Source organism: Tyto alba, unplaced genomic scaffold (genome assembly GCF_018691265.1).
Source record: "Tyto alba isolate M040663 unplaced genomic scaffold, T.alba_DEE_v4.0 Super-Scaffold_100000100237, whole genome shotgun sequence".
NCBI lineage: Eukaryota > Metazoa > Chordata > Aves > Strigiformes > Tytonidae > Tyto > Tyto alba.
In genome coordinates, this window is record NW_024881269.1 from 462 (window position 1) to 12,791 (window position 12,330).

Genomic DNA, 12,330 nt, shown 5'->3' on the forward strand with positions numbered 1-12,330 from the left:
TATCCCAGCCAAAACCAGGACAGTATCCACCCTGATTCCATACCATTTATGTTATGCTCAGGTTCCATGTTTCCCAGTACGTTCTAAGGAATCACCATCCCATTTCCTGGTTTTTGAGGTATACACACAGATATCATTCCCTTAGGCTCTAGGCCATCCCTCAACATGTATAGTGAGTTCACATAGTCCATAAGTTTGGGGTCCACTGTCATGACAGTCTTTTAAGTCAGGCGGGGTGATGTGCGTTGGTTCGGTGGGTGGAGCGGGTGGTCTTGGGCACAGCAGGAGGAGGGCACGTAGCCTCTGCTACATCTGGAGCTCCTAGCAGCTGTATCTGGTGTGGTCCATGCTCACAGATTGCGGGCTGAAGATGTTGATCTCAAGGAAGTTGCTGGGCACCAATTCAGTCCTGAATCTATCAAAGTTCATTTCTCGTTAACCTGGGTGATCCTTAATCTGATGTCGTTAGTATAATATGTACCAACCGTAGTGATGACCATCTTCAATAACAGGGTTATTTAGCAATTAACATCATACAGTTCAATTCATCAGCTATTTTTACCCAAAACCAAATCCCCTTCAGGCACACATTTGAATTCCCCATCCTTCTGCATTACCCACCAACTGCACCCGGGTCCTTGGGCAAAAATAATCCCACGCATGAGTTTACCTTTACCAGAGGCAGGAATAACCCAGACTGTCTTCCCCCGCATAATTTTAATGTGCCCTATGGGGACTTTATCTCCATCTACAGTACGTAGAAGGTTTGACTGGGGGCCATCCTGGTTGGCAGATTCTCTAGTATCTAAAATCCTGTTCACCTAAGGCCTCTGATTTTGGTGCACTAAAATGCCAATGTTTAGTCTAATGACTTTTACTTGTACAAGGAATCACTAGGCGTTCCTCCACAGTAACTGAATTACTGAATTCTAGTTATCTTGAAAGAAACGCTATGGGTTCAGCTTGTGTTCTCGTTTCACTGCTAAAAAAAAATTGAAACTAAGCAAAACAATTCAACAAAAAGCTGTGTAAACCACATACTGTCGATGTTCCCCACCCTGCAGCCCTTTACTCAGCAGCCTTTTCACTTGTGTGATGAAAGGCACACGCAGACCCACAGAACACACGGTGCGAGAGCACACTCACCAAAAAATACTTACATATCCCACAGGAGTATCTTGAATACCGACTTTCTGAAAAAGGAGAACATTTTGTATCCGTTGCCTAGTCACCACCGGTAGAATGTTTTAGGTGACATGAACATGTTTGAATGGCTCAAACACATTCAGTGCCACTGCAGGCAGGACACCTTACCATCTACTGAGGGCCTCTGCGGCCCTGGGAGGGCAAGAAGCCGGAAAGGCTGGCAGCACTGAAGGCTCATTTCACTGTCATTAGACCCTGAAAGCAGTTAGCTTTCCCAGGGAAATAACATGACTTCTCTTGCATTTAATATTTGAAATGTGATTTAAATGTTAATAATTAATGTCAGAATACTTTTAATTTCTATCAGTGAAAGCATATGCTGCAGTCTATTCCATTTCCAGTGGGAAGGAAACTGTGGGCGCTGTGGTCTTCTGTTATTAAAGCATTACAGTAGCAGTGTGAGTCAGTAGAAATGTGAATTTGTCACAATTTCCTTGTCGGATAATATTTACAGTGTTTCAGAGTGTATGTATGTGATCAGCATTTTGTACCCACTTGGAAATTGTATCTGGACATCTCCTTTCACGGTTTGAGTTCACACAGGCCTGGTTCCTTCAGTGCTGGTGAGGTATGAAGCCTAATCCAGCTGCAGCACACTGCTAGTGTCACGGGTCTGTCCCATTTACTGTTCACAGTCCCACTAGCAACTTCTGCAATGTTTGTTCTTTATGATAGCTATGCCATTGCAATTCAGAGTATAAGAAAGCCTTTGGGCAAGCCAAGAGTGCCAAGATCTTTAGTTTATGCTGGTCATCATTGTTTCTCAAAAAACATTGAGACATATCAAAGCAGTATCCTAGAAAAGTAGTACACGGGAGGAAGGAAGGTGAAGGAAGACACAGCGGTAAAGAAAGTCACAAAGAGCCGGGGCAAACGTCCTACACTACATCATGCATTGGCTTTCCCCTGCTCCCTCCCTTTTCTGAAATCCAGTGGAGCTGAAAACAGTATGCACATCCACCAGAAGAACAGAAAAGTTGACACAAGAAAAAAAGAATAAAGTAAAAAAAGCCCTGCACAGATAAAGCCACCAGAAAATAATTATCTGAAAGTCCCACAGCTTTTAGAAACACTTAGCAATTTTAATATATCATAAAAGAAACTGGCAAAAAAACAATTCAAAGAGCATAAAAGAAAAAAAAGAACTACTCATCTAGCACTATCATCAAAAGTGAAACAAAAATGTTCCCGCTAACAGCCCAATTTGCCGCTTCCCGCCCCCCCGCCCCCAGGAGACACCCCCCCCCCCGCCCAAGGGGCTCGCTCCCCTCACCGCCACCCCGCCCCGCCCCGCCCCGCCCCGCCCCGCCCCGCCCCGCCCCGCCCCGCCCCGCCCCGCCCCGCCCCTCTCTCTCCCGCGCACCGCGCCTGCGCCGGAGGGGCCAGAGCCGGCGCGCGACCGCCGGGCTGCAGGACCGCGATCGGCGCGCAGAGCGCCCGGCGGCACCGCGCACGGGGGGGGGGGGGCGGCGGCGGCTCCTGACCGGGAGGAAGCGACGGGCGAGGCGGCGCCGCTCCGCAAGCACCGCCGCGTCACGGTGCCGGTAACCGCGGAGGGAGCCGCGATCGCTGCAGAGGGCGCCCCCACCGCGCCTGCGCGGCCCCGGGGCTGCAGGACCGCATTTTCGGGGAGCAGCCGGGAGCCCGCAGGAAAACACACAAAACCGGCACCAAAACTGCACCTCGAGCCGCGCTGCGGGGGCCGCGGCGGTAGAGAGGGCTGCGCCGGGCCACGCACCGCAGAGAGCAGCGCAGCTGTCCGGCGGCCGGGCCCGCGAAAACTACAGCTCCCGGCATGCCCTGGGGCAAGCACAGCATGGCGCCCGCCGTCCAGTGCCGGCAGACTACAGCTCCCGGCATGCCCTGGGGCAAGCACAGCATGGCGCCCGCCGTCCACTGCCGGCAGACTACAGCTCCCGGCATGCCCTGGGGCAAGCACAGCATGGCCACCTGCCGTCCACTGCCGGCAGACTACAGCTCCCGGCATGCCCTGGGGCAAGCACAGCATGGCCACCCGCCGTCCAGTGCCGGCAGACTACAGCTCCCGGCATGCCCCGGGAGGCAGCTCGCCCTGCGCTCTCCCCCTGCCGGGACACAGAGCAGAACTCTCCTAGAGCTCCGAGGGTGCCACCGGGGGTGCCACGGCCAGGCGATCCGTAAGGCTTCAGGTAGTTGTTGCATAATTTTTGAAATGAAATGTGTTCCTCCTGCCCAAGTCTAGTTCTTTCTATTAATCCATATCTGGGATAATGTTTTCCAGTAACACCTTGGATACCATGGTTGCCATTGCCCTTGGTGTGGGGGATTGCTTCCACCCAATGAGTTAAGTGAGCCACTAATACCAACAAATACTTTCCACCCTTGTATTTGAGGTAGCTCTGTTAAGTCTACCTGGAGGCTTTGTATGGCTAGCTCCTGTTCCCCAGCCACCTTTTTCTCATTACCTTTTTGTTCACTTTTTAACAAATCAGACATCAATCAACTAGTTGTTTAGCCTCCGTATATATTCCTATACACCCATATTGTCTAAGAAAATGATCACAAAGTGATTGTGTTCCCCAATGTATTTTCTGATGTATTAATGACAGAATTTCTCATGATAATGTTTTGTTTAACATCTACCTTCCATCTGGTAAAGTCCATTTTCCTTCTGGATCTTTTTCCCCACTATTTTTAAAGTATAACCTTCTCTTGTTCTGTGAAATTTGGGGCTAAATTCTCATAATCCCCTGTTGTTATTACCAGTAAAACTACTGATGATAATTCTGTAGCTGCTTCTCTGGCTACTTAATCTGCTAAATTATTCCCCCTTATTTCCATCGATGCTCCCCTCTGATGTCCTTTCACATGCACAATTGCAATTTCTGTAGGAGCTTCAGGGCTTCTAAAACTTCTGATCAGCTGCTTGTGTACTAGCTCCTTCCCTTTTGTATTTATAAGCCCTCTTCCTTCCCATATTTTACCAAATGTGTGGACCACTCCAAATGCATACTTTGAGTCTGTGTACACTGTCCCTTCCTTATCTCTCAAATATACCAATGCCTGTTTAAGGGCATAGAGTTCACAGGCTTGTGCTGACCACCCAGCAGGTAATTTCCCCTTTTCAAACACTTCCATCTTCTGCCCCTCGATAATTGCATAACCCAATATTCTTTTCCTTTCCTAGGCATCGAGAGGACCCATCAATAAATAGTTTTTCCCTATAGGGCAAAGGTTCATCTAACAGATCTTCTCTTATTTTGTTTGATAACTTATAAAATCCAAACAGTTATGCTCTGGTTCCTGAATATCCTCCCTGATTCTCCTCCCATAATTCTAGTAATTTAACCACTAGTTTTCCTTCATCCAGCACCACACCTATTCCTAATTGCACTTGTAAATCTCTACCTAGCAAATTACATCCTACCCCTGGCATTAACAACAGATCATTAACAGCATATTGATCTTCCCCTTGTATTAACACATTCTTTATAACTGGGACCGAAAACCCTTTGCCTTTGGCCCATACAGCCCAGGCTGTATCTTTTACATAATCTTCCTCCTGGGGACTTAATTTCAAATTTATCAAGGGCTCTTCTGTTAGTATACCCCCCAGGAGGTAGAGCTCCTGACACCCCTAATGATTACCACCCTCATCTTGTTGGGTTAAATAATTATGTACTGGATGGTAATGCATAATCAGCTGATGTATATGAGCTAGTTTGCTGTTGCTGGGAGCAACTTCCCTGAAATTATGTGTGAGAAGGTACAATTAGAGAGGGGGAAACCTGGGAGAAGGCTTTCTGAAGTCCTCTTGGTATACAGAAGGAGCTTGCTATTTCACCCACCTGTTTTTTGGCTCTCAGTATGTTACTTGAAACTTCTCCTTGAATTCCAGTGTCTGCAAGCTTCTTGCTCTTAAGAGGTTGCTCCTGTGATAGGAATTGCTAATGTCCAAAAGAACTGAATGCTGCTCGAGTCACCCTGGCCCTGGAGTGTAACTGCAGTAATTGAAGCGTTTGAACTCCTTAAACAACTGAGAGGGGAAGTCAGGTTTCTTGGAGTGAGTGTGAGTGCTGAACAAGGCAGCTGCCTGTGTTGAGTGCTTAGGAGGGATTTAGAATGACAGTGTATCTCCGGCGATGTTTTCAAGCCCTGCCACTACCCACAGCTTAACTGTCCCTTATATCCTGTGCTAAGCATCGAGAAGGTTATGAACTGTTCAGCCTGTGTCCTGGATACATAGGCGATTCAGCGTGGTCACATTTGGAAATAGAGTTTTGTAACAGTTCAACATATAAAGACTGGAAGGGGGTGTGGGGAGGAGGGGAGCACCCAAACATCCTTTGTTTTGCAACAGCTGCAGAAGTGACAGTCCTGCAACTGTCATCCTAAAAGCTGAGCGTATTAAAAGGCACATATAAGTTTTTACTACATCTTTGAAAAATCTTACAGTTCATGAAAAGCAGGGTGTCCGGGGTTTTGTGTACTGGAGGTAGGTAATACTGTTTTAATTGCTTCAAGTATAATTCATAAGCTAGAATGGTACAAATCAAGGTTTTGACGGTAAGAATGGCTTGCTGAGGGTTTTATGGCTTGTGAGATGATTGTGTTTCTGTGTATGAATGAGGTTGAAGGGCTGGAAGTATATTTAAGTAGAGAAATGAGCAACAGGGAGCCACAGACTTTTTTTTTTTTTTTTTTTTTTTTTTCCTAGATTAAAACCAGGCTTGAGGGTATGCTTAAACTCAGCTGGTGAACTAGCAAGTTTAAATGTTTGGTTGACTTCTTTACAGACTGACCTTAGCCATCAAGACAGTGTGAGCCAAGGGAGCAGTCCCTGGGTTAGGTGCTGGAAAGCACCTCTGACATTTAGCACTGAATCAATGAAGCATTTCCAAGAGCTGGGGAAACTTACTGGGTCGCCAGTTCTTCTTCAGTCTTTGGTGTAAGGAAATGCTTGGTTTCTGCTATCATGGTCCTTTTCCTTCTGGCTATTTTTATTGCCACCCCCTCTCCCTCCCTGTGCCATTCACCTTCTACCTGATAAACGGGTTATACCAGCTGGGCAGGAAGTAGCTGACTTTTGCAGTATTTCTGTCAATTTAAGTCATGCCGGCTGTGAATGTGATGCTCTGTAAGCCTGGGGATGGCAAGTTTGTCATGTCTTCAGGAGTAACCTTCTGCTTGCCATGCCAGTAACTTTCTAGGAGCTTCTTTCCAGGCAAGGAATGAAATACCATTTTCTTAATTTGCTCTTTTCCTGATTTTTTTGTTTTTAAGAGGTAGAAAAACAAACATTTAAAGGAAATCACTGTTTAGATATTTATAGCTTTTTTTTGCTACGTGTATCAGACTTTGTTTTTACAGTGAAGTGGACTGGTGGTAGTCCACTGCATGACCTAGTTGGCAAGCTGCTGTAACAGGGCTTTGGTGCTTCAGTCTTCTGTGAAGCTTTATGTATGTCATTTTGAATGTCTGATTATGTACTGCAGTTTATCTCATCATGTCAAAAGTCAGCACTTTGCTATAATGCAGCAATGGGTAAACTAATCAGCTGACTTTTTTGGTTTTGACTTGAAGCTATCTGTCCTAATTTACAATTTAATTTAATTTAGGAAACAGCTAGTCCTGAAAATTGTCTCTCTCTGCTCTATTGACTAGGACTTTAATTCTTATGAGACTTCCACAAAGTAAGACTGGGGATGGGGTGGGAAGTCTGTTTTTGTTTCCCAGTGCTTGTAGAAGAAGGTTCAGGAACTGGACTAGGAATAGGCCATTTCAGAAAACAGATTTTCAGTACCACACTAGTCATAACTCTTTACATGTATGGGTTCTGTTTACTAAATTGTGGTTGAGTACGAGGTAGGAATTGCCATTTTACAATTTAGTTGTGGAGCTTGAAGGATTTCCCTAGGTTTTCAATCACTAGTTTTAAGCTGGATTATAGATAACCAAAACCTTCATGTATAGCACTGTGGATGGAGCTTTCAGGATACAAAGAAGTTTGTACAAGTAACTGTGGCAACTCAAAACAGTCTGTGAGAGTTTTCATCTAACATTAGAGCTCATGTTTTTATTAAGGAAGTTGTTCACCTCCATGAACTTTGCTAGTTTGTATGGCTTTAAAATAGAAGTATTCTCTGTCAAAACAGTTTTTCAAAAAAATATTTGTGGAAGTTGTCACTTGGGGTACTGAATTAGGAAAATATATGTCCTGTGTGAATGAGTAAATTATTAAATGGCCAAAGAGGTTCTTTAGGGTATAATTTCTAAGCCCTTTGCAAAGGGACAGTCCTCCTTATGGCTACAAGAGGATAGATGGTGATGGCAGCACCACTGTGTTAATAGCAGTGGTCAGTTCTTAACTGCTGTCAAAGGAAGAGCACTGTGCTGTCTCAGGGAATGTTTCAGATGTAATCTCAAGTAACATGCTTCAGTTTTCCATACTGGGCAGGGATATTTGTGGGTGTGGAAAACATAGGCATGATTGGTGTCAAAATAGGATATGGTGTGATAAGTGTAGTTGTTGTACCCTGTGTGGATCTGAAATGATGTGTGATCACTATAAGCTGTATAATAATTGGGATGAATGTTGGGATCAAATTGAGAATATGCAAGCATAAAATATAGACGAGCGTGCTTCTTGCTGGGAACAACGGAACCGCTTTTTAGAAACCCCGCCACTTTCAAAAGATCCAAGAGGAGAGAAACTCCGCCTTGAGCTGATGCAACCTCTGCTGAGAACAGCCCCCCGAAAGACAAAACCCCGCCACTTTCAAAAGATCCAAGAGGAGAACAGCGGGCCGAGAGGCAGAGGCCTCCAGACTTTCAAAGGACCCAAGAAGGGACGGCCGTGCACCCCAGCAACTCAAATGGTCCCATGGAGGAGGAGCAGGACGACTGTCTGGTAACGGGGGATTGGTCAAGACGCAGGTACAGGAGTACAAAAGCCACTGCTGTTAGAACTCGGGGTGCGTGTGGCAGAGCTGAGACTCCCCGCGCTGCTCTGCTTATTGCTCCTCACCCTAAATTGACTGAACCCAAATGAAATTGCATGCTTATTATGAAATTGGCCTTCAGTCAATTCTATCGTGGGGGTTTGCCGTATTTGGGATGCTGGTTATCACAGTGTTGACCCGCTCTCTACAAGCAGTCTGGGTGCTTTGCTTGTTAGTACTGAGGCTGTGACTCTTGCTGTCACATGTTGCTGCTCATCCTGAATTTTGAACAGGGGGCCTATTCCTAAAAGTATAAATTTACTTAGGTAAACAGTCTGTTTCTGCAAACAATTTACTTCTTTGTTTAAAAAATGAAACCACAAGTAGGATTCTGGAATTAAGATTGCCTCAAAGGCAAAGAATGCAATGGTCTTTTTACACGGTTGTGTTTAAACAGGCTTTTTCAGTGTCTTAAAAAAGAATATTTTGACCTATGAACAGCTTCGGAGACTTTGGGATATGTTAAATGGTACATTATCAAAGGCCAGTTTGCTTCTAGTTTATTCTGCACTGGGACTGGGAGGAAACACATGTACTTCTGTGAGAGGTAGAAGTATCCTTTGGAAGCATACCCCAGAATGGAATTACCTCATCTAGTGGAGGGGTTTGATTTAGTTGTTTTTCTGCCTAGCATTTATGACATTTTAAATCATTGCATGTTTTATCAGTTCATACCCAGAGTTTCTCTTTTTTTTTTTTTTTAATTCATTGCTTTTTGACACAATTCTCCTCTAAACTTTTGTATTCCTTCCTTTTTTCGTGTACTAGCTGGTAGTTTGGTTTTTGGGTTTTTTTGGTTGGTTGTTTTTTTTGTTGTTTTGGGTTTGTTTTTTTTTTTTTTTTTTTTTAATCTGTATCATTTACAAAGATTTTGCTCAGCTACTTTCTTCCACTACCTGATAAATACACAGCAAAGAAATCACTGTTTTGCTGTGCACTTTTTCATGGTTACTTTTTTTAACCTTTCAAATCAGTAACTCCATGATAGGCATAAGTGAAGCCTGAGTTCTGGCTTTGAAAACACTTTGGGATGCCCCTAGCTTCAGAGACGAAGCAAACATTGAAAATATATAGAGACAAACAATCTTACAGGTTTTTCAGACTTACTGTGATAGATATACACAATAAAACTGAATCTTTGTTTTGTCTCTTCATGAATATGATCTGATAGTGTTTTTTGCAACTCATTTATGATAATCAAATACCTTCTTTTAATACATCGTGAACAGACTTGAAAAATAGGCCTTTACTTCTATATAAAGTATATTAGTTAAGAAAAGGAGTTTCTGGAAAATAAACCCACAGAAAATAGAATACACTCAAGTAGAACAGATTTAATAGTTTTAGCAAACTGTGCATTTCCATACTTGGTTTTGATTTTTCTAGTTTGATTTGATGAAAAGAGCTGTTGTCTTTGGAAACAAATGAAGTACAAAGTTACAAAGTACTTTCCAGAAAAGTCCTAGTATTAACCAAGGTAAATTTCGGAGGTCTCTGGCTTTTTTAAGGACTTCCTTTTCTGTGATGTTTTGTTACTCTTCTCTGTGTTTGTGTGTTGGTTTGGTTTTTTTTTTTTTTTAGAGGACAGTTAAGAAAAGAAAATACAAAAATACTTAAATGTTTTAATTACGTTATCCTTCCAAGGTTGGCATGATCTATGTTGAAATGTTGTGGTCAACTGAAGCATGTGAATTTTGTTAGAACATCCTCCACCATCAGTAGCAGATAGATTAGCTTTGTTTTCTCCATCGGAGAGTTCTGATAGCAGGATTTTAGCATAACACTGTGGTTTTTTTCAGCCTCCATGGTCTCCAGAGAGGCTTTACCTGGCATGCTCTGTACACGTTTGGTTTTCTGGCCGAGTCATCTTGCCCTGTCTGACTAGTACTGCTCCCTTTGCTTGCCATTAGCTTGCCAGATACTGGCAGATTTGTCTTGCATGGCAGTTGTTTGAAAACATACTTTTTGGGGAGATTTTCCATTGCAAGAAAATGGTCTTGATGGCAAGACAGTCTGGTATAATTTCCAAATATAAATATATATGTTTTAACTGTGTATACTGTTATAAATTGAGACCACAGTGGATCATAATCCAATTATAATTTTATTAATTATAGCAAGTAGAATATGAGCAAAGACAGCGCTGGACGGCAGGGGAGTCTGCGCTCCGCCAACTGCCGCACTGATCAGTTCAAACAGTTCCTTTTTATACATTTTTACATCCGTGGTTGTCTTTGAGCAGTACCCCTTCTGCTTGCACAAGCGGTATCTGGTTTGTGTAAGCAATTGCGGTTATCTTGTCTCACAGGTTATCTTGTCTCACACAAGCGGTGTCTGGCAGCTGTTTGCATAAGCAGTTTTTCTGTCTTTTGCCGCCTAACCTTTACATTGAGCTTAACATAAATTTCAATAAACAATACCCTAGTTCATAGTTTCTTACATATACAAAAAACTTCCAGTTTTGGTGAAAAAGGAAAAATAAAAGAGCAACATGAAAGCAGAGTTGCTGTTGGTTAAAATAAAAGTTTTGAGCCTCAGGTGTGAGGTTCCGATGTGTTTAAGATACGAGAATTTCTCTCAGATAGGATGTTATCCAAATGACAGTGAAAGTGCTCAACACTGACATACTGTAATGGTGACTATGCATTTTTTCATGCTATGATTGTAAGTTAGGCTAAGGATGGCAGTTTGGTTTTCTGTCTGCCTTCTTTACTGTTCATTAGTGATTAATGGGAGACAAAAGGGAAAACAATTTATAGTGAATACAATTAACTGCAGGTTCTGGTGCAGTTGAGTCATGCATTACTGTACTGAGTGGTTTGATTTTTTTCAGTTTTATTGAAAGATGGACTGTTTAGAGCATGTAGAAATTCCACCTGGGTGGCTTACAATAAATAAGGGATATACTCACTTCTCCCTGAAATACATGCATCAGTTTAACTACCAGAATCTTAAATAAGATGCAAGAAGAGCTATGTGACAGTGCATGCAGAGTATTTGGTTAGTAGCATTTACTTTTTTTTTTTTTTAATTCCCTTTTTCCATTATTAGGTAGTTGATGGAGAGTAAATTTGATGATCAGGTAGCTTTCTGCTGTGGTATGAAGCTCCCGATATTTGTGGGGAAATGAAAAAGGATTCCTCTAAGAGAGAAGACAAACAAGGGACGTGGGACCGGCACTGGCCTGATTTTGGTGAAGGGGATTTTTATTTATTTTCTTATCTTTTGATACAGATGGAATTTGGGTTTCTCTTCCCCCAAAGCAGCAGATATAGGATCACAAAAGTAAATGAATGCCTAAAATGGGAATGAGAGCACTGCTTTCTGTAAGAACAGGAGCTGGTTTTGACTGTTCAGTAGATACAGATAGGTGAGATCAAGGTGGGGGGAGAAGAAGAAAAAAGAAAAAAAAAAAAAAAAAAAAAGGGCTTCGTTTGGTGTCCCTAGTGAAGAGTTTGGACAAGAAACTTCACAAGTATTTGATGTGCGATCTTCAGGGGCTGCGGGGAGGAGGAAACCCCAAACCTGGCAGAGCAAAGAAAAGCCCAAATCTAGAAGTTTCTTCATCCACATGAGAACAACGGGGGTTGACGTTGTTTATAAAAGAGGATAGCAACATCTGGATTCTGTGATCCTAGCCATCATCCCTTTATGTTTCCTTGCAGAAGCCCTGAGGTCAAGTCACCTGTGCTAGCAGAACGGTATTAGGGTCGAGCATTAAGAGCACCAGTACCAGAATCACTAATTCCCCTTTTGCCCCTCCTGCAGGTCGCTACCTAACTTGGGTCAGTAGAATTTCCTCCGAATCCTGTGACAAGATCTGACCAGAATTATTGCTGGCTTGGAGAGGCTAAGCATCTTGCTGTTCTTCTAATGCATATCAATCAATTTAGTATTCAGGCAGATGTGTCCTTACAAATCCTCTGTAGTCTAACAGACACTCCCAGTAATGCCTCACAGACACATGTGAATGAAATGGTGCCAGTTCATTTCTTTAGCCGTTGTTTTGAGCAAAAGAAAATTGCTTTGTGGCAGTGCTTGCCATGCTGTGCAGTAGCTTTGTGGTTAGAGTATTTATCCAAGAAGTAGGAGTCTGGGTTCTGTGTTACTGTTATGTTTCAGCACATGCCAAAACTTACATGAA

The 12,330-nt window shown here is 43.2% G+C and overlaps 1 long non-coding RNA gene across 1 annotated transcript; it reads right to left on the minus strand.

The window, feature by feature from the left end:
* Positions 1-250: 250 nt before the first annotated feature.
* On the minus strand, positions 251-3,014 carry LOC122154449. The gene is made up of 3 exons (XR_006166354.1): positions 2,691-3,014; positions 1,161-1,193; positions 251-415 (listed from the first exon to the last, which is right to left on the minus strand). It is a non-coding gene; the product is annotated as an uncharacterized LOC122154449 (long non-coding RNA).
* Positions 3,015-12,330: the final 9,316 nt, after the last annotated feature.